This window comes from Fundulus heteroclitus, chromosome 2 (assembly GCF_011125445.2).
Source record: "Fundulus heteroclitus isolate FHET01 chromosome 2, MU-UCD_Fhet_4.1, whole genome shotgun sequence".
NCBI classification, from domain to species: Eukaryota; Metazoa; Chordata; class Actinopteri; order Cyprinodontiformes; family Fundulidae; genus Fundulus; species Fundulus heteroclitus.
This window is the reverse complement of record NC_046362.1, coordinates 29,663,817-29,683,359: the sequence shown is the minus strand read 5'-3', so window position 1 is coordinate 29,683,359 and position 19,543 is coordinate 29,663,817. Positions and strand designations below refer to the sequence as shown.

Genomic DNA, 19,543 nt, shown 5'->3' with positions numbered 1-19,543 from the left:
ACTTTCGCCCTCTGGGGGGAGCCTCGCTGGAAAATCAACCCCGGTTGCATAGTATCCTTTTAAAAATGACTACTGAATTTACTGGGAGTTTATCCATCATTAATATAACCAAGATAGGCAAAAGGAAATGACATCAACCCACAAAAAAATACATTCTTTTGTCTTTTTGGCTTGAGATAAGATGGTTTTCTCAGGAATTGTTGGAGCTGCTGTTTTTCGACATCACTTCCCCTGAAGTAATCATTTATGATGACTAAACACTTTAGAAGAAATATGATGTTGAAAATCTGAAAGTTTGATGCAACATTAATGGCTTACTCATTTGAATATTTCCAAAAGACAATTATGTAATATATAGTATAACATAAAGCTGACATTACAACTCTTTAATTTCCATCTTCTCTTTCGTAGTACAATATGTGTGCATTCTTATTCTTAAGTGTTTTGGGCGTGACCGAGGTCACTGGATTATTTCCACACATTATTTAAAACCATAACTCATTGGGTATTGGCTCAGGATCAAAGAGAATCCTTTAGATGGTTTAGTCTTGAATCCTTTTCTGTTGCTGAAACTCAGCCAATTTGGCATATGACAGGTGATTTCAAACCCACAGTGGCGTCTTGTTGCACAGGTTCTTCAGTCTCACAAAATCAAAGCATTGTTAAAAAAGAGACTGAGCAGCCCCAGTCTAATGCTGTTAAAGAAAGATAAAAATATTATTACTATAATTATTATATAATCAGGAGTCTCATGGCCTCAACAATTCCAGTCATACAAATGAAATATTTAAATATTGTACAAAAAGACAAAACACATCTTTCCTATTCCTAATTTATTAAATAAATAAAAATGTTAAGTTTCTCACACATACTGATTTGGGTTAACAATAAAACAAGGTTATGTTCTTTATCTTAGGCAGCTGCAACTTTGTTTGTTGTAATTTTAACTTTTTGTTCTCAGTCTTTTTTCCCTTCATAGTAGGTACACCTGGTCTGGCGTTCTGTTAGCTGTGACATCATCCAGGGGAGACAGATCATCCGCTGTTACCATATAACATAGAAAGGATTCCTGGATCAATGTGTGCTTCTGTGCTTTCTGTGTCTCTGCTCCGTTTTCTCTAACCCCCAGACTGTCAAGGCAGATGAGCGTTCACACTGAGCCTAGTTCTGGTTCTGCTGGAGGTTTTCCTTCCTGTTAAAGGGGAGTTTTCCTCTCCACTGTCACTTCATGCATGATCAGTATGAGGGATTGCTGCAAAGCCATCAGCAATGCAGACGACTGTCCACTGTGGCTCTACGCTCTTTCAGGAGGAGTGAATGCTGCTTGGAGAGACTTGATGCAACCTGCTAGGTTTCCTTAGAGAGGAAACATTTTTGACCAATCTGTTTGTATGATTTGATTAAATTCTACTTTGTAAAGTGCCTTGAGATGACCTGTGTTGTGAATTGGCGCTATATAAATAAAATTGAATTAATTTTTTTTTATTGATCTTTAGCAAGTTGTACAAGCATATTTCTGTTCACCTGGAAATATTGTTTTGCACTTCCAACTCCCTTGTCTTCTGATTTGCAATATTTTCAGTATCATCAAAGTCAATCAGAAATAAACTACAGATTCTGAAAACAAGCTTTAATAATCAAAATTCATTTTTTAGGTAAGTCAACAGCTTGAATTCTATACAGATCCAAACTAGGAATGTGCAATCATGTTAGGGTTAGGGTTATGATTAGGGTAAAAAAAAAAAAAAAAAATAAGAATAAGCTTGTAAAACCCAAATACTTTCCGAAATCATTTGGAATTGTTACTTTAATTGATTCAAACATTTCTACCATTTTTGCTTTGATAAATAGCATCAATAAATTTAAAAAGCTTGAAGGAAAGCATAAACACCTCACAATTGTCACAATCTGCTCACATACTAACATTTAAAACCTTTAGATCAACGTTGCAGCATTAAAAGTAGGACTGCAGACTTACTGGGACTCCGAAATGGATTTCTTTATCTTATAGTTGGGCATTTTATTTTCCCTAAGGGCAATATGTATTACTATGGTTTTTGAAGCCTAGATGACTAAAGTATTTTTTTCTTTCTTAAAACCAGTCCAAATCATGTTTAGAGGCTATTTTTAATCTACTGCTGTTAACAGTTGTAAGAAAAACAATATGCAATAATGACAACTGAGACTACGGGGAATCAATTTCAGTAAATTGCCAAAAAAAAAAAAAAAAAAAAAAAAAAAAGGCAAGTTCGTGCATTTCACTGCAACATTAGTCTGTTCGTGTTATTTTAACCTATAGACACTGACAAAACCAGTCTGTTCCAACTAAACAGAGGCACTGTACGATATTAGAAATTTGGATAGTGTTATGATCACTCATTGTGTATCTAAGGCACTACAATGTGTGCCAGGTGGAGGCGTCTAGTAAAACTCCATCCAACAGGCTGACTGCCTTGTGCAATGACGGCACTGTCAAGCCCTTACAGAGAAGCCCATACTGTTAATAACTCGGTGCAGCTTTTTAACATGAGCTGAGATGGGGTTGCACATGGGGCCTCGTGTAGAGAAAGAAAAAAACTAAAACATAGCTGATCTTTCAAAAAAAAAAAAAAAAAAAAAAAAAAAAAAAAGGCATCATACCAATTATTGTGATGTGGAAGTTACACTTAATGTGTGTTTAATTGTAGCTTTTGCTTTTTAGTGCCTAAACCTGTCTTTACCTTCTAAAAGAGCCAGATGTGGCCCAGAGCCATTGAAATGCCCAGGTCTGCTACACCTGTCTAAAAGACCCACCTCATTCTGTTTTCTATTGTTTTTTTTGCCGACAATCATATGCATCAGTGTGCTGTTCACATATCTATGAGCACTTTCAATAAAGATTTAATGATAAAGACATCTCTGTTATTTGCTGGAGCCTTTACCTGATAAATAAATACATTTGCTTTTAAGCAGTATTTAGATGTCAGCATAGCAGCTGAGTCAGGTTGTAATACTACTGACAGACATTTACTTCCATGAATGCCAGAATGTGGTCTCTGTACGAAAACCTGACCTATAATCACAGAAATAGCTGTACTGTATCTACGACGCAAACCACTTATGTCACAACACAGACAAAAATCTCAACTTGGAACAAACGAAAACATATGATAAAATCCTGAATGACGCACAGTTGTAAATGCCAGTCGGTGAGCTCAGCTTGGAGCTTCCTCTATGACTCAGGGATTTAATGAGAAGGCATGAATGACAGCGGGTTTTTTATTGCCCGTACTCTCTTTCTCTCTGAAAGTCAGTTTCAGATAACAGAGCACTCTGCTGATTCTTCAATGTCCAGGAATTAATGCTGATGACACGCAGCCGTTTGAAGGTTGTGTTTTAGTGCGTTTGAAGCTCTCGACGTCCTCAGGGACAGAACACCTGTAGCTTGGACTGAATAAGCTCTGATGTAAGCCTGGGCTCAGCAGATCCTGTAGCCTGGGAATTCACTGACACTGCTCAGTGGCAGCTTTGAAGTACTGATCATTTATAGAGAAAGGAGCAAAGCAATGAAGACTGAAAATTCCTCCAAGGAAGAGGACAGCATAAAGACTATTCCTCGAACCTAACCCTGAAGCCCCGACTCACTGTGAATGTTAGAAAACAGGGCATGGGTCACATTCACCAAGTTCTCAAGCCAAAAATAAAACTCTGAATGTAGTCACACCAGCAAAAAAAATAAAACTAAGAAAGTATACGATTTTTACCTCCATTAACAATATAATCTTAAGGGCACATTTCTGGGTTATGCCAGCCAAAATGTAAATTTTTCTTTTTGTAATATTCATGTTGAAGAGTTCATGGACTAATCTATGGCAGAAAGGAGGTACAGGAAAAAGTCTACAACTTGAGAAAATTTAAACAACTGCCAACATTCCCAGATCTGGCCTTTAAGTTCTCCTAGAAAGAGAGCAAAACGGGCTTAAAGGACTCTCAGAAAACCGGAATGGAACGTATATAAAAGTAAATGCCTACACAATCAGAAAGACGCTACACATGTTTAACGTCCTTGTAAGGTGCGTTATTTAAGAAAAACGTCCAGATAAAATTTTTAGTCGAGAACACAGACCAGGACTTTTGGAATAATGATTTTTGAGCAAAAGCGTCAGAAACTCAATTATTTGGGCAACAGAAAAAAAAAAAAGAACGTTTGGCAGAAACCAAATGAATCATTCCAAGAAAATAACCGCAAACCAACTGTGTAGCATAGAGCGTGGAGTGTCATGGTGTGGGAGCAATTTGCTGCGGCAAATCAATGGAATCCATGTCTAATTTTCTCATGTCTATCAGAGGTTGCTTGAGGAAAGGAATAATCGGGATCAGCTTTATTTAGTCATGATTGGTTGCAAAATCCAAGCAATCTGACCTCAGTTACAGGGCTTACTGCACACAGATATTTGGTAAACAGTGTTTTCTATGTAGAGAAAACAGAATGGGCAGGTTGTGAGTTGTGAAAGCGCAATATACCTATTTTGTTCCACAACAGTGTAGCTGAATAATGAAAGTGTAAAGTGTCCACTGTGTTCATCAGATCAACAGCTTGGGGGAAGAAACTGTCTCTGCGGTGGCTGGCTTTACTAATTAGGGATATCTAGTGCCGACCTGAAGCTAAAGGTCTAAACAGTTCTTGTCTAGAGTTGCTGGTAGATTTTTTTTCCTGACCCCTAGACCTGTACAAGTCCTGGATAAGAGGAATGTCAGCTCCAATGATCTTCTCTGCTGTCCCAATTCATTCAGGTATGAGACATAAGGACAGCCGTTTCACTCAACAAGGTCTACAGAGTTTTTGCTGGTTATTAATCCTTGTTACCTTAATCTTTGTATCGAATACTGAGACAAAACAGAGTTGAAAGCTATTCAGTTAAAATATATAAACATACCAAAACAGCTTCAAAAAATGAGCAAGTATAAGTCATAAGCCACATTTTACCAAAATATTTCAGCACCCATGACGGTTAGGCACCCTCTGAAATATCGGTTTTAGCCAAGTTAAACCAAAGGTCATTGGTTCCTGATTTCCTTGCCAAATGGGGAAGGGGGGGGGGGGGGGGGTGGGGGGGGGGGGGGGGATGAGACCAAGTCAGTTAGTTTTGTTGTCTTATCCTTTTGAACATGACTCAGCTTGCAGTCACCACATCCCTACCTCAGCAGATTGTTTAGAGAGAAAACACGACCTGTTAAACCTTTTATAGCTGGACAGAAAAAGGAAAAGATAGAAGTGAAAGGTGGGAGGAAGCGACTAGATGGAGAATGAAAGCAAAAGGTAAAAGAAAAAGAAACAATATGTTAGAGAAAGAAAGCAGACAAAGCAGAAACAAAATTTGTAGACGTTATGCTGATGCAGCCTACTTTTTAGACTAAACACTGGACCCTCCTTCAACAACAAAGAGAGGAATCACTAGTGGCTTTGTAATGGGCGATTTAAAAAATACAACAGATGCCCCCGTTAGGCATTGATTACTCATTAAGAGTTACAATGGTTATAAAACCTAAAGCTGCAGAAACTTTACAACTATGTAGGCATTAAGTTCTTTTAATGAGACGCCAGGAACGGAGTGACTAGAATTGTCTGACAGTACAGAACTTAGAGCAAAAGAAATGCTGACCAAACTGCAGTGTACTCCCAATCAGACGGCTGAAAGAAGGCTGAGATGCTCATGCAATTCAAGCCGTGTGGACAAATTAAAAGTGCAAAGATTAAAAAATTAAAGCTATGGTGTGAAAAATAACACGGTTGCAAGCAATATGTTCAAAACAATCTCTTAAGCACTGTGAACTTCATTCAGAAGAACAAAAAAGCTGATTGCTTCATTGATTTGTTAGATTGAAAACAGTAACGGCCTACAACGCACACAAAAGGTCCAGTGGCATTTTTAAAACGCTGTTTATGCTAAATGTGGCCACACAAGTCACAGACTGGGTCTCCGATAAAGATCAGGGCCACTAACTTTATAGGCTACTAGGAGTTGGATCTGGACATTCTTAGAAAATATATCAGTCCATTTAAATACTGATGGAAACTATATTTTTTCTCAAACACAGGTCTATAGGTGTGGCAAGCAAGGCTCTTTACACTCGGTCCCTAAATCCTATCTTACAAAGAAGTTTTAAAAAGCCGACATCGCTAACATGATTTAAAATAATCTGTGGTTTTAGCCACGATGGGGAACACTCCGTTTAAACTCTTTCTAGGTTTATACCACACTTATCACAAAATATAAAAATATAAAATATCGTAAAAGTGACTGTTCTTGAGGTCTGGTTACCCACACATGCTGCTTTTTTTTCCAAAGAGATTTATTTTATTTCACTTACCAAATAATCCTGCTCACCTGGTTAGATCAACCTTCCTCTCTCAGTCTGAAGTGTGATTTTTACAGCTCCAGGCAATTTAAAAGTAATTTTTTGTTACTTTTTCTAAGTGGGCTACATATGCATCTTCATTTTCCATACATTTGGGAAGGATTCGCTAAACTGTCCTCAGTTTACATAAGCTTTTTTTCCCCCTAGATGTTTTTGTTTGCTTCAAAACCTAGAAACAATAAAATTAGATTCATTAACAATGTTAATAAAGCCTTCTCTACAGTACATACAAAAACCGTATGTCCCTTTTTAACCAGAGACAATTTTATGTAACAGCAACGCCAAAAATTGCACTTTGGATTGAAAAGGCTGCTGAGTATTACAGTATTAAAAAAGGTGTGGTCCTCAGTGGACCTTTGTGCCCAAAATGTCTCATTTGAAAGTATAACATTTGAGGACAGAACAAAAGCAGCCATTCCTTAGCCAGTCTATCTCAATGTTTTGATTTTTTTTTCTTTACAATACTAACATGCAGGCTGGAAGATTGGGCATTAGTCATTTTATCTGTCTGGCTCACGATGAACATCAAAGATGGTTACAGATTTCAGCCCTCAGCAGGCCTCTGGAGATCTCCCTAAAGTTACACAGGTTAAAATAATAATCCACGAGGCAGACTAAACAAAGTGTGTAAGCAGTGCAGGTATATAACTAAAGTCTGTCTCAACATTAATGTCTTATTCTTAAGATTCTCTTTTTTTTCCCATGCTACCTGCAAAAAGACAAACTAATTAGCCTCTAGTTATAAAGAACAGTAAAAGACCAAAAGCAAGAAAAGGGAGAGAAGCACAAAAAGAAGTGAACACAGGGGGAATTGTAGCCATAGATTATGACAGAGAATGGGGATTTCCAGAAACAATACGCAACTGGTTTAGTCAGAGCACAAGATGGAGGATAAGGCTGGAAAAACTAACAAAAAAAACTTGACTTAGTTTTATACAACACCAGAATGTAATAATATCCGTCGAAAGGGCCAATTATACAAGCAAAGTATACACGTCAGTTCTGAATAAAGTTGTTGCAAAAATGAGAAATGGAAAATGTGTCGCACGGTGTTTCCACTTTATATTTTTTCATTTTTCGAGCTCCTTTTGAGTCTGTTTTTATGACTCTCCATGTGTACAGAAGAACAAAAAGTAGGAACTATTCAGCTAGCGAAAGTAGAAGGGCTGACGGAGGCAGGAAAAAAGATAAGGCAGTTAAAGGAAACAAAAGCATTCAGCTATACAATAGTAAGGGATGGAGCCAAGATTAGTGCATGAAAGAGACACGGGCAGCACAGAAATTCATTTAACAAAACTAAAAAAAAAATGTTAACAGTTAAAACATTTACAACTACAAAACCACAACAAAAACATCTTTAGAATTTAGATTTTAAAAAGGCACTGCTGTAAACTAATGTTTTCCATACTAGTGGGTCATCTGCCTTAGAAACACGCTTTGCTTGGGATGCAGGATAAAAACATTTTAAATACTATCAAACATTTAATGTTCAATTTAATTTAATTTAATGAGATATCACAAGACAATGATATTTCTTGTTAACATATTATATATATATTATTTTATTTGCGCAATTGAAATAAGGATTGGAAATCATAACAGTCTAGGAAGAGGGAAAAAATAAATAAAAAATGAGAATTGAGTTGAATAAGAAGGAATTTGAAAATTTGACTTAGAATAAGTAATGACATGCACTGGTATGTTCCCTTTACTTTCATAAATCTTGTAAACATAAATTCAAATTTGAAAAAATGTGCTGCTCTGCTCTCAGGACGGAAGGGAAACTAGAGACGACAGTCCTGTGTTGCTCGTTTAGCGTCTTTGTTGCTATATTTAACGACTATTCAAACCCTTTCTTTCGAAAAGCAACTAGCACAAATCTAGAGACTTTTTATGTTTTAATGGCAGCTTTACTGGAAGCACCAATCGTTGTGGAGTCACGAGAGTCCCTCGCTTCCCTCAGCGCTGTCTCACAGGCAGACCACAGCTGCTGCTGCCTCGTCCTGGAAGCCCTGCATGCAGTCAGAGCAAAGTGAGCAGAGAGGAGACCCAAGCCGCTCCGTTTCCAAAGGAATCATGCATGCACAAAAGTGCCGGTGATCCCTGAATTACAAAGAGGGAAATAAATGCGATGTAAATATAGCTTTTAAAGTAGTCAATTTTGTCTCTGAAACTGTTGCACTAAAATTATTCTCTGAATTTGTTTCACACACAGCTTTAATCACTCATTCACTTTGTGTGCCTATGATAGCTGTCTTCTTGTTTATTTAGTGTGGATTCAATGTATTAAAAAAAAACATTACTTTGATAGATTGTTTAAAACGGTCTAAATTTTTTGAATTTGTTTTTAATCTATAAAAAAAATAGACTATCTTAAGTTTCCCAAAAATATTGCTGAAACTCGGTCTTTCCCTAAACCCATATTCATAATATAAAGTCTATACGCAACACACCCAAAATCTGAAACTCGTTCTTCATGCATGTTGGATGTAATGTATAGGGTGCTGGAGACTGACAGGATGTAGTCACACAGGATTTTACCAGCATATTCAGAGCTCATCTTCTTTATACAGCATCAAACTGCATCAAACTGCAATGCCACATTAGATAATTTGATTTTAAACCCTTTAACCCATCAATTATAACTATTGCAAACGCCAATAGTCTGCAACAGTTATAGAAACTAGTCGTTAGGAAACAATGTTATAATCAGCAGTGTTGCTGCTGGAAAAGGAGTGGATTTATTAATAAGTTTATACTTCTACATACTCCTTTTACAATTGCTCTTTTGCTTGTTTTTTTATTCATATTTTTGCTTTTCCTTTTTGCCTGTCTTGCCTTTAGAAATATGTTATCTTTTATCATACTACATTCAATAAACTCGAACTCAACTCAAATAAAACTGGTTCTTAAATTTGACTAAACAAAAAGGACATGGTACCTTTATCCCACTAAATGAAAAAAACTAAACACAGAAGAAAAAACAGGATGGGGCATAAGTGAAACCTTTATAACCTTGCGTGACTTGCATTATGAATAAGCTACCCACAAATTATTTTTAAAGGACTGTGATACTGTCTAATCTCTCTTTTAAACATCAAATGATGTAAAAATACTTCATTTAAAACCCCTATTGCACAGTTTTCATTGACATGCTTTCACTGTTTCTAAGAGCAAACACTTAAGGATTATGGACAAATACTTCCACCCACACTCACTTGTCACAGCCGTTTGTAATAATACTTCAGTCCTCAGGGGGATCAACATCTCATCTCACAGACCGTATGTTCTCATTAATCAGACAGTAGACAGCAGCCAAATGATTCCCATACTTGCGTGAAAATGACAGACAGGAAAAGCTCTCTAAGGAGTGCAGTATTAAATGGTGCTTGGGAATACTAAGTATTTAGAAGGTGCATGAAGGAGAGAAACACAAACCATCGCTTCATGCAATGATTCAGTCATCAGTGTCCAAAGCTGTAATAAAGATTGCAGGTTCAGAATGAAGTTGCACTAATCTTGTCTCTGTAATTGGATATCATTTTATTTTTTAAAGCCCTTTAAACAGCACTTGAACATTGATATGCTCCACTGATTTCATAGTAGGAAAGGAATACTGAATAGTACACAGAGAAATGTTCAGAATAGTCTGCAGACACCTCACTAATTTAAACCATCTCTCCAACCTTAACAGTGAATGATAAGTTGGACAGTTAGACTGTAATAAGATAAGACCGTATTTTACGGACTTTAAGGCACACTTATTATCCTCAAGTTTTTTAAAAAAATGATGGTGCGCCTTATATATGATTAGATTTGTGCTTACTGACCGTGTCAATGACTTTGGTTAGCAATGAACCTGCTCCGCTCAATGGCATTGCGGTACCTGATCAGACCCCTGATGTGTCTACAAGACTGCCTGACAGTAATGTTTAAACTAGAAGTGTACCCCAGCCCTCGCCTGTGGTACGCGCTAGCAACAATAAACCAAGTAAGTTAATTCAATATTAAAGTTACGTTTATTTTAGCCTTGTGTTAGAAACAGGGCAGACATTTGGACATAGTTCACGTACTCGAGGCATACTAGAGGCCGACTTTGCGCATTCAGGTACGTGTCAGACTATAAACTTCTCAGAAGTAACAAGTTTTTACATCAAACCATTTTATATGTGACACTGAGCTTGATACACTGAGCTGCTCTAAGCAGGGAGTTGCGAGAACGCACAGCGTCACAGTCCCTCTGTTCTCACTGTCAGGTGGGAGCCTGCTGGAAAAGGAACGGCTCTAGGTGCTCAGCTAGCTAATCACACATTTTACCATCCGTTCTGCCGCTTTGTCCCACTAGCAGAAAGTGTGAGAATTGTAGGAATTTGCTACAAAAAAAATGTAGGCAACAGTACGCTCGACTATGAGGGGTAAAACGTTCGCAGAGAGTCGGCATGGAGTCCGCCAATAGTGCCCATGGTCATCGGAGCACCTTGGGGCAGTAATCCCAACTCTGGAGAAGTGGCTCCAAACAGATACCTGGAGAAACACACATCTCAGTCCATAAGAACTCAATCTTAGGAATAGCTAAGATCCTAAGAAGAACCCTTAAGGGAGAGCTACTCCCCCTTCTCATGAGTAGGAAGGGTGGGCTAGAGAGCAGGTTGCTTTAATATGAAAAAAGGTCTTTGTTGAGAGCTAAGTGGAAGCAAAGTCAAATTCCTTGTTTTGTACAGCCTTGGAGAGTAAAACATATTCTCAAATATGACCTACATCTGCATGTGTGCAAATCATCAAAGCCTCTCTGAAATATCCTGCTCTAGATTTTAGTAAAAGTAGACATCATTAAGATCATCCATTAATCTTTAAGATAGCACATTCCCCTCTTTATTCACATGAGTCTTTCCCTTTGTTGTTTCTCATCCACTATGAATGTGCACACAGCTACTCTTTGCTTCAGTTACAGGGCAAAATTCCAGGACAGCCACAGGGTGTAACAGCAGAAGAGGGAAAATGGCAAAGAGAAACGTAAAGCTGCTCTTAAGGAGGGCTGGCGATGTCAACATCGATTCAAAAATGATATCACCCTGGCAGGGAATCTTTCAGGATCTAACCCGGAGGAATGTTTTATAGGGATATTTGAAACATCTGAGCCAAGACTGAGGTTTTCCCTATTTTTAAATACTCTTATCTCCAAACCTAACGCTGACTTCTAATTCCTTAAACAGAACAGAAAACTAACCCTACTCGTAACCCACAAACTGCATGAGGGGAGAGAGAAACAGAGTTTAAGCTTCCTGTTTTAGTCAAACATGCAAATATATATATATATATATATAAAAAAGTTGGTTCAAAGAAAATTATTATTTAGAGAAAATGTGCTTAATATCACATTTATACAATTCCAGCTTCAGCCACACATTTTAATATGATACCTAGTTAAAGAAGATCATCCATTGCAGGTTAATTTTCAAATGCTAAATGGGTCGACTATAAGTTTGTAATCTGCATAATGAATAAAAATGTGTCAGGAAAATAGCCAGGGGTTTTGCTTACAGGGTTTCTTCTTGGATTTTTTTAAACCGTGGTGGCTGTTTTTGTTTTTTATATTTGTCTTTTTTTTTTAGATTATACAGATTGGATCAGATTACACAGATTAGTCAAAAACTAGAGTAGATTGCATCAAGTCTTGACAAGCAGCATTCTCTCCTCATGAAAGAGCGAAAAGCCACAGGGACAGTCGTCTGCATTGTCCATGGCTTTGCAGCAATCCTTCATACTGAGCAAAACAACTAGACTACTATTCTGAAGCTTCCATCTCTTTCCATGCTCACCAAGCAGTCCAGCCTCAACACTGAAGTCTACATGAAACCTACTCACAGACCAATGTCTTCTTTGTGATTCTCACAACCCACTGGAACACAAACTTTCTGTAATTAGAACCTTGCACCATCGAGCCAAACATGTCCCCACTAGGGCAGAAGGGAAGAACAAGGAACAGAAACAGGTCACAGATGCTCACCAAAGCTGCAGATACCCTAACTGCGTGTCCACAGCAGTTGGTGTTTTTTTTTTTTAAATAAAGTATATTTTAACGTTTCACGAAATTTAAATTCAGTTCAAACTATGATCATGGCTAGTATAAGTGTGCAATTGTAGACTATACATAATATTGGGTAAATATATATCATATGCTTTACATTGTTCTACCATATATTAGGGGGGAAAAAATAATTCTGAAGGTGTGGTGGCTGTTATTTTGCCATGGTGTTGCGCGACGATCAATTACATGTAGTGGAAAACCTAGCTTTTTTGTAAAAAAGTCTGGTTAGATTCAACTTTTAACTTCAGCACAGTATATTTTATGATTAGGACTTTACAAACATGTGAATTGTTCTGATGAAAAGTTTACTAAAATTCCTCTATTTTTAAGACAGAGATAAAATCCAGTGTTAACCAATTGGTCAGTAGGACATTAAGTAGCAGGACAAATATATTCCTACACTGTTTTAATCAAGTGTGGGTAGATTTAAAATCCTAGAGTGGGGAAAAAAAGCTTCCATACTGCTGTTACCCAGTTAGTGATTTGTTGGTACAAAAATGGAGAAGAGACAAATGTGGAGTGAAGATTCCACAAGTCCTAATATTAGGGTCCAACTTTATTTGCTGACCAATGCGTTTTGGCTTGTGGCTTTCATTAGTGTCAGGACCAATCCTCGCAAATCACAATGAACATGCCATTATCGTGGTCACAGTGGTGGCGATATCATGCTATAGATTATGCTCTTCACTAGTGAGAGGGAAGCTGATCAGAGTTAATTGGAGGATAGATGGAGCTAAATATAGCGCAATCTTGCAAGAAAACCTTTTAGAAGCGATGAGGCAGGGTCCCATCTATAACAGGCAGTGTCTCAAGCATCCAAACGCATTCCTTTTTACACAGCTCATGTAAAAGACCTATATTGAAAATGCCACAAAAAACAGCCATTTTCTCAAAATTAATTAATACAATTAGGGAGCTCCTAGGAGCAAATCCTGGCAACTGCTGCTCTGATAGACTATAAGAGAGTCAGACTCATTGGAATCAAAACAAATATGGGATAGTCTAAGCATTATGCCAGATAACTGGAAAACTAATACAAAGTAGTCACTGTTTCTTCTGACAAAAAAAAATGAAGGAATCATTGATCAAGTAGTTTAAAAAACACTGGTGGACTCCTCAGCATGCTAATGTGACAAAAGCAAGATAAACTAAAAGCAAGCTGGTGCATGCACGGCATAATGAATGAAATGAAATGGCAAAGGTCCTGCTCACAAGATTTGGTCTAATAATAGGAGTGGGTCAGCCCTAAAGGCTGATTGACCAGGTGGCATTCCACCTTAACTAGCAGAAACAAATGCTACGGAAAGAAAGAGGATTACAGTGAGGCTTACTAGAAAGCAGGTCCAGTCTGAGGGTCATATATAGGCTAAATGCCCACAGAGGCTAAATAGGTCACATTCCTGCAGGACTAATAGATGCAATCCATTTTTAACATTGGTGTAACACAAAAAATCAGTTTGGACAACTCAGATCTTTATGCACTACAACAATTTAAAACTCAGAAAATACATTGTTATTTTATCCTGAAACTTGTTCCATTTTACAGAAAACACGGTGCGGTGAAGTTATTATTCTAAGCCTGAATCATTTATCATGAACCAGAAAGGAAAGTGACCATAAAGGTTGTTTACTAAGTGATTCTAGATTCTGATGCAGTCCAGGGACCCACAAACACACTATAACACACAAAAATATGCACAAACATTTTAGCATACAAGGTAGTGCAGCGAGTCTGGTGAAGGTAAACAGATGGGCAGAGGTCAGTGAGATGGAAAAAAGAAAGCCCTGAAACTATAATTCACTGTCTGTACATTACTTTACCAAAGTGCTTAAAATTTTTTTTAGTTTGGATTACTGAACATGAATTATAAACAAGTTGTGCAGGAGAGCAGAAAATTGAATAAGCATGTCACTGTTCCCCTATAAATTTGAATCCATGAAAACTTGAAACACTTACCATTTAGGAAGCTGATTTCAAAATGCAAAGAAAGTTGCATGCAAATTAAGCAAATTATTCTATTTTTAAAAAAAGAATAATTTGACCAAGATCATGAGCTTTATAAAACAAGGTTCAGCCAATTTCTTAAAATCATAGGGGATATTCTACATGGACCAAAAAAATCATATCGCAATAATTTTGTTTTCTATATTTTGTTAATAAATTTTTTTTATATAGATATAGCAATGAAAGGTTCAACAAACCATCTTTGATAAAGGACCAACCTTTTTCAGCGGTGAGACTGTCAGTTAATAAATGTTAAGCGACTACATTTTAAGGACATGTTTATTTCTGTAAAATAGTGCATTTTGACTTAAAAATAGCAAAGAGAATATATTCCTTAATCAAATGCATTCTGCTTATATTAATTCTCAAAGTATCGGTAAATACAGTTGACTTCTCAAATTAAATCTAGCATAAATTATTTCCAGTTTTTCCATGGAAACGACCATATTCAGTTGATTTTTCTTATACAGGCACTAAAACATTACCTAACCAAATACTTGGCTGGTCCTGGACAAATTCCACTGATCTTTAGATAAATTTAACATGACTCATCTGAAGACATGTCACTGTAGCATTTAAGGGAACAAAAAACAAAACGATCAAAAGATAAACTATTATTTATAATTTTTTTTAAACCTAAAAGCTGTGTGATTGTCCTGAAAGAAGGATGTTGCAGCTGCTGCAAACAGTAACAGTAATTGCTTGGCTCAGAAAACCTATAACTGGTTCTGTGTGGCACCGTGTTTTAATGTAACCATTTCTCCACATAGGTAGCAGATTGGAATCGTTTGTCTGGAATTTGTCCAAGGTTTTATTTGACAGTAGGCTGACAGGAAACGAGGTTGAGAGAGGAGGAAGACGTGGCGGAGGTCCATGGAAAAGGACTCGAACCCATGAGGGCCGCATCAAGAACTGAGGTCTGCGAACACGTGTTGTGTGCTTATACTCTACGCCATTTTCCCTGTTAATGCCAAACCATCTTTGACTGTGAGATAAAGAACTGCACCTTCTGTAATTTTTAAAGAAACAAATTTTGGGGTTTACATTATCTTTAAGCCATAATCAAAATTAGCTGTAATAAGCAATTATATTGCTTTGTATTTAATTAATCTATACACAGTAAAATATGTTAACTTTTTTTCAACAGAATTACTGGAATTTAATGTGATATACTCGCAGGTGTTGGGTTTAATCTGACCATTTGGAATTCAAAACCAGAACAATATCTCATGTATTTTGGTCAAGATATGTGTTATCAACCTTAGCTGTAATTGGTTCCCTTTACATTTGTGTAGTTTAAAATGTTAATGCAGAATGGTTCTCTTAAGCAAAAAAAATAAGCAAAAATAAAATTTGGTACCCACTCGCTGAAAGTGGATTAGTGAGTTTCTTATATAGCGCATAATATTTCTTTCAGTTTTTTTGGGCTGGTGATGTAACTCTACTTAAATGTTAGGTAACTTCATACCAGTTCTGGAAATCAAGCAAACAGCTTTTGGATTTAATGACTTCATAATTAGCCTTGCAAAACAGATGTTCTTTGCCAACACCGTTCTGAGCATTAATGAGAACTAGCCTAAGAGAAAATGAGTGCGAAGAGTGAAGGAGAGAGCCTAATTAATATAACAAAAAAACACTTTCATGTACTTTTTCATCAAGACTAGTTAGCTTACTTGTAAGAGATATTTCATTTGCATTTCAGCAATAGCATGACTGCCTGATCAACAAGCCACTGTCACTAACCCACTAATCACACTACAGCTATAATAAAAGCATGTAAATATTGCACAGTGTGCAACAGTAAAATGTATCTTAATTATGCAGCAGTGGCTGTGGAAGGTTGTTTGGGGTTACTGAGTGAAATTAAAGCTGAGTCACTGCACTGAGGCTCAAGCAGAAGGCAGGCAGGAAGACAGCAGAGCAGGTATCCTGGGAGCCTGCTGCGGAGAATGGGACTCTAGCAGCTGCTACAGGACAGGGAGAGAAGGGGAAAAAGGAGGGAAGGGGAGCTCCGTGCTGGAAACGGAAGACGCAATGGAAATGAAAATGCTGCAGCTACAACAAAGAGAAAGGAGATTTTACTAAAATTAAAATGAGGAAGGAAAAAGATGGAAAGGTTCATAAAGTGAAAAGAGAGAAACAGCCTAAAATAGAAGGAGAAAGCATGTAGAAAATAAGAGGAAAACAAAGAGGTAAGCAGCCTCTGGAGGACAGAGGAGCATGCCTTTGTGTTCTCAGCCCCTCTTAGCCTGAGTAAGCATAATTTTAAATCACATCAACTTTCATTAAATGCTGACTCAGCCTTCTGTTGTGGACAGGCAACAAATGCCTGCTCTCCCTAGGACAATACTAAATGTATGGACAAACTAGGCTGGCTTGACCTTTAAGGATTTTTTCGTTTTTATTATTTTGCTACAAAAAGAGCCATATGACAAGTAGGCATGAGGCTGTATGGCATTCTCTCACTACAGTAACCTTGAGTTAAAAACAAAACAAAACAAAAAAATCAAGATAAAAAAGAAAATTGGGAGAAAATTTTAAACATTTCTTTATATTTTGGTAAAAGTGACAAGATTACAGCTAAAATTGTATCAACACCATTAGCTATTTTGATTTAAGCTACGAATTTGGAATAAACACATGCTAAACTTAAATTTAATGTTAGTTTAGTAATTTTATAATTTTGACAACTTTCTGCATAACGGGTCATTAGGCTGAAATGCGCTGGATAACACCTTGCTAGTTGGAGTTGCTAATTTACCCCATTCATCCTCCCAGGTATGTTCCATGTCCGGTTGTTGATGCTACTGTGTAATTTCATAAATTGGTTGACCAGATTAAATTTCAGTTTTAATCTTGGATTGTATGAAATAAATGCCTAAATGAATGTGTATAGTCTGGTGCAACGTATAGTCCGATGTGACTTATAGTCCAAAAAATAGGGTATATATTATTGTCCGATCATAAATTGGACTAAATCAGAACTATCAGGTTAGACTTAAATGAAAACTGAATCTAATATAAAAGGTTTATTAGCTAAATTTGTGTTGCACTCCATTTGCATCAAGCAGACAATAGTTTGCCCAAAGCTACCCTTGAAAAGTTGGAGGTTTATCACAAAGCTCGACTTTGAAATCCAACATGGCTGCAATTTGTATAAAATGTATTATCTGCACCATTAAACTACCGTTTCACTCTCACTAGTTGCATCTTATAAAATCAAATCACACACAAAACTGCACAATCTCTCCACTGAACCTGTTGACACTCTGTTCAGTTGACATAAATGCAGAAAAATACATTGTTAATAATTTGTTAAACATAGTCAGACTGGTCACCTAGTAAAAAATACTCTGCAAAAGCCCCATCCTTAACCAAGTTCAAAGGCAACCTTTTAGTTAGATGTGCCGAGTCGGGTTTCCAGATCTCTGAAAATAAATGATAATACTACATGCTATTTAAGTTAGAAGTCCTCAGAACATTACAGTAAGATTTCATTTTACCTCATTAACATTAAAGCACAGAGTGGTGTTCAGCAGAAACTACTGTTGTAAAAGTCAGTGTCACAAAACACAGGAATGAACATCTGAACATCACTGTAGAGAAAGTATCAGTCACAAAAACATTGTATAATTGAAAATTAGATTTTTCTCCTTTTTAGATGGGGGATAATTATCTCAATTGTAAACATGTAATTCAGACTTAACTAAAAAAAAAAAAAACTATTTGGGAAAAATGATTGTCCCTTTAAGTGCAATAAAAAAATATGATCCAGAAAAAGTGCCTGAGTCAAATAACAGACTATGTTTTTATTTGATGACTAAGCAGACTTAGGAAAAGTATCAGAAATTTCCACAAGGTTCAGTAGACAAAACTACTAATGTTCAAAGCAAGGAAAGGAAATTCTTTCCCACCTTTAAAAGCCGTTTCAGACTCAGCGTAGCGTGACAAGATTAAACAATGTGACGTAATGCAGGGACCTCACAAACAGGTCTTCAAAGTGAGGATATTTTATACGTCTCAGGTTATTACAACAACTTTACAGTAATTCTGAAGAAACAAACAAAAGTTGCACATCGATCTTCAACATCACCAGTAATGTTGCTTTTTTTGATGCTCAAAAGAGGACAAAGGTTGTGTTTGTAACTCTGCAGATCAGACATTTCTCAGAAGAAAGTTTCTGAGAAACTTCTGTGCATTCCCATTGGAAACAGCCCAAATGAGAAGCTGAAAGAAGAAAGCAATAGTTGATGACCTGATCTGATAAGAGGCAATAAAGAGCACATACAAATTATTTTGAAAATCACAAAATGTAAGAAGTGAGTGAAAGTCTGATGGAGAGAGAGAGAAAGTAGCAAAACTGCATCAGAAGGCAGCAAATGAATCAGCTCAATTTTCCCGGCTGTCTTGAGGGCTAGACAGTCTGACAGGCCAGCAAATAAGGATGACTCATCCTGATTCACACACACACACACACACACACACACACACACACACACACACACACACACACACACACACACACACACACACACACACACACACACACACAGAGATGGATTATCTCCAGCATAACACAAAGACCGTAGTGGCTTCCAGTAACAGCGGAAGGCTCCTCAGCCCTTTTTCAAACACATTCATTATTTCATACAAACAAACTCCGATCCCCTCATCCTAACCCTCGCCGCAGAAAGCCAAAGCCTAAACTTAAATCTGCAGCAATTTGCAATCTATGACCATAAAGCTTGTTTTGAGCCTTGACAATGTATCACAATTTGTAGATTTCAGCATTTTGGTCTCTAGAAATCTTTAGTGGGCTCCAACTTTTTTGGGCTCAGCATATAAAAGAAGGCAACACACACACGCAGAGAGAGTAGAAACCCCTGTAGTCACCAACATGTGACTCATCTATTAGCCTTTTCTCAGCCTGTCAGGATGCACCAACACACACACACACACACACACACACACACACAGAAGCGTATGTGCACAGCGCGCTCTCACACGCACATTGGTGAGACACTTGCATTCCAGCGTGTCTTTAGTGAGGA

The 19,543-nt window shown here is 37.2% G+C and overlaps 1 protein-coding gene across 1 annotated transcript in view; it reads right to left on the bottom strand.

Moving 5' to 3' along the window:
* si:ch211-266k8.4 (rab GTPase-activating protein 1) overlaps positions 1-19,543 on the bottom strand; it is a 70,042-nt gene that overhangs the window by 27,245 nt on the left and 23,254 nt on the right. The window lies entirely within an intron of this gene.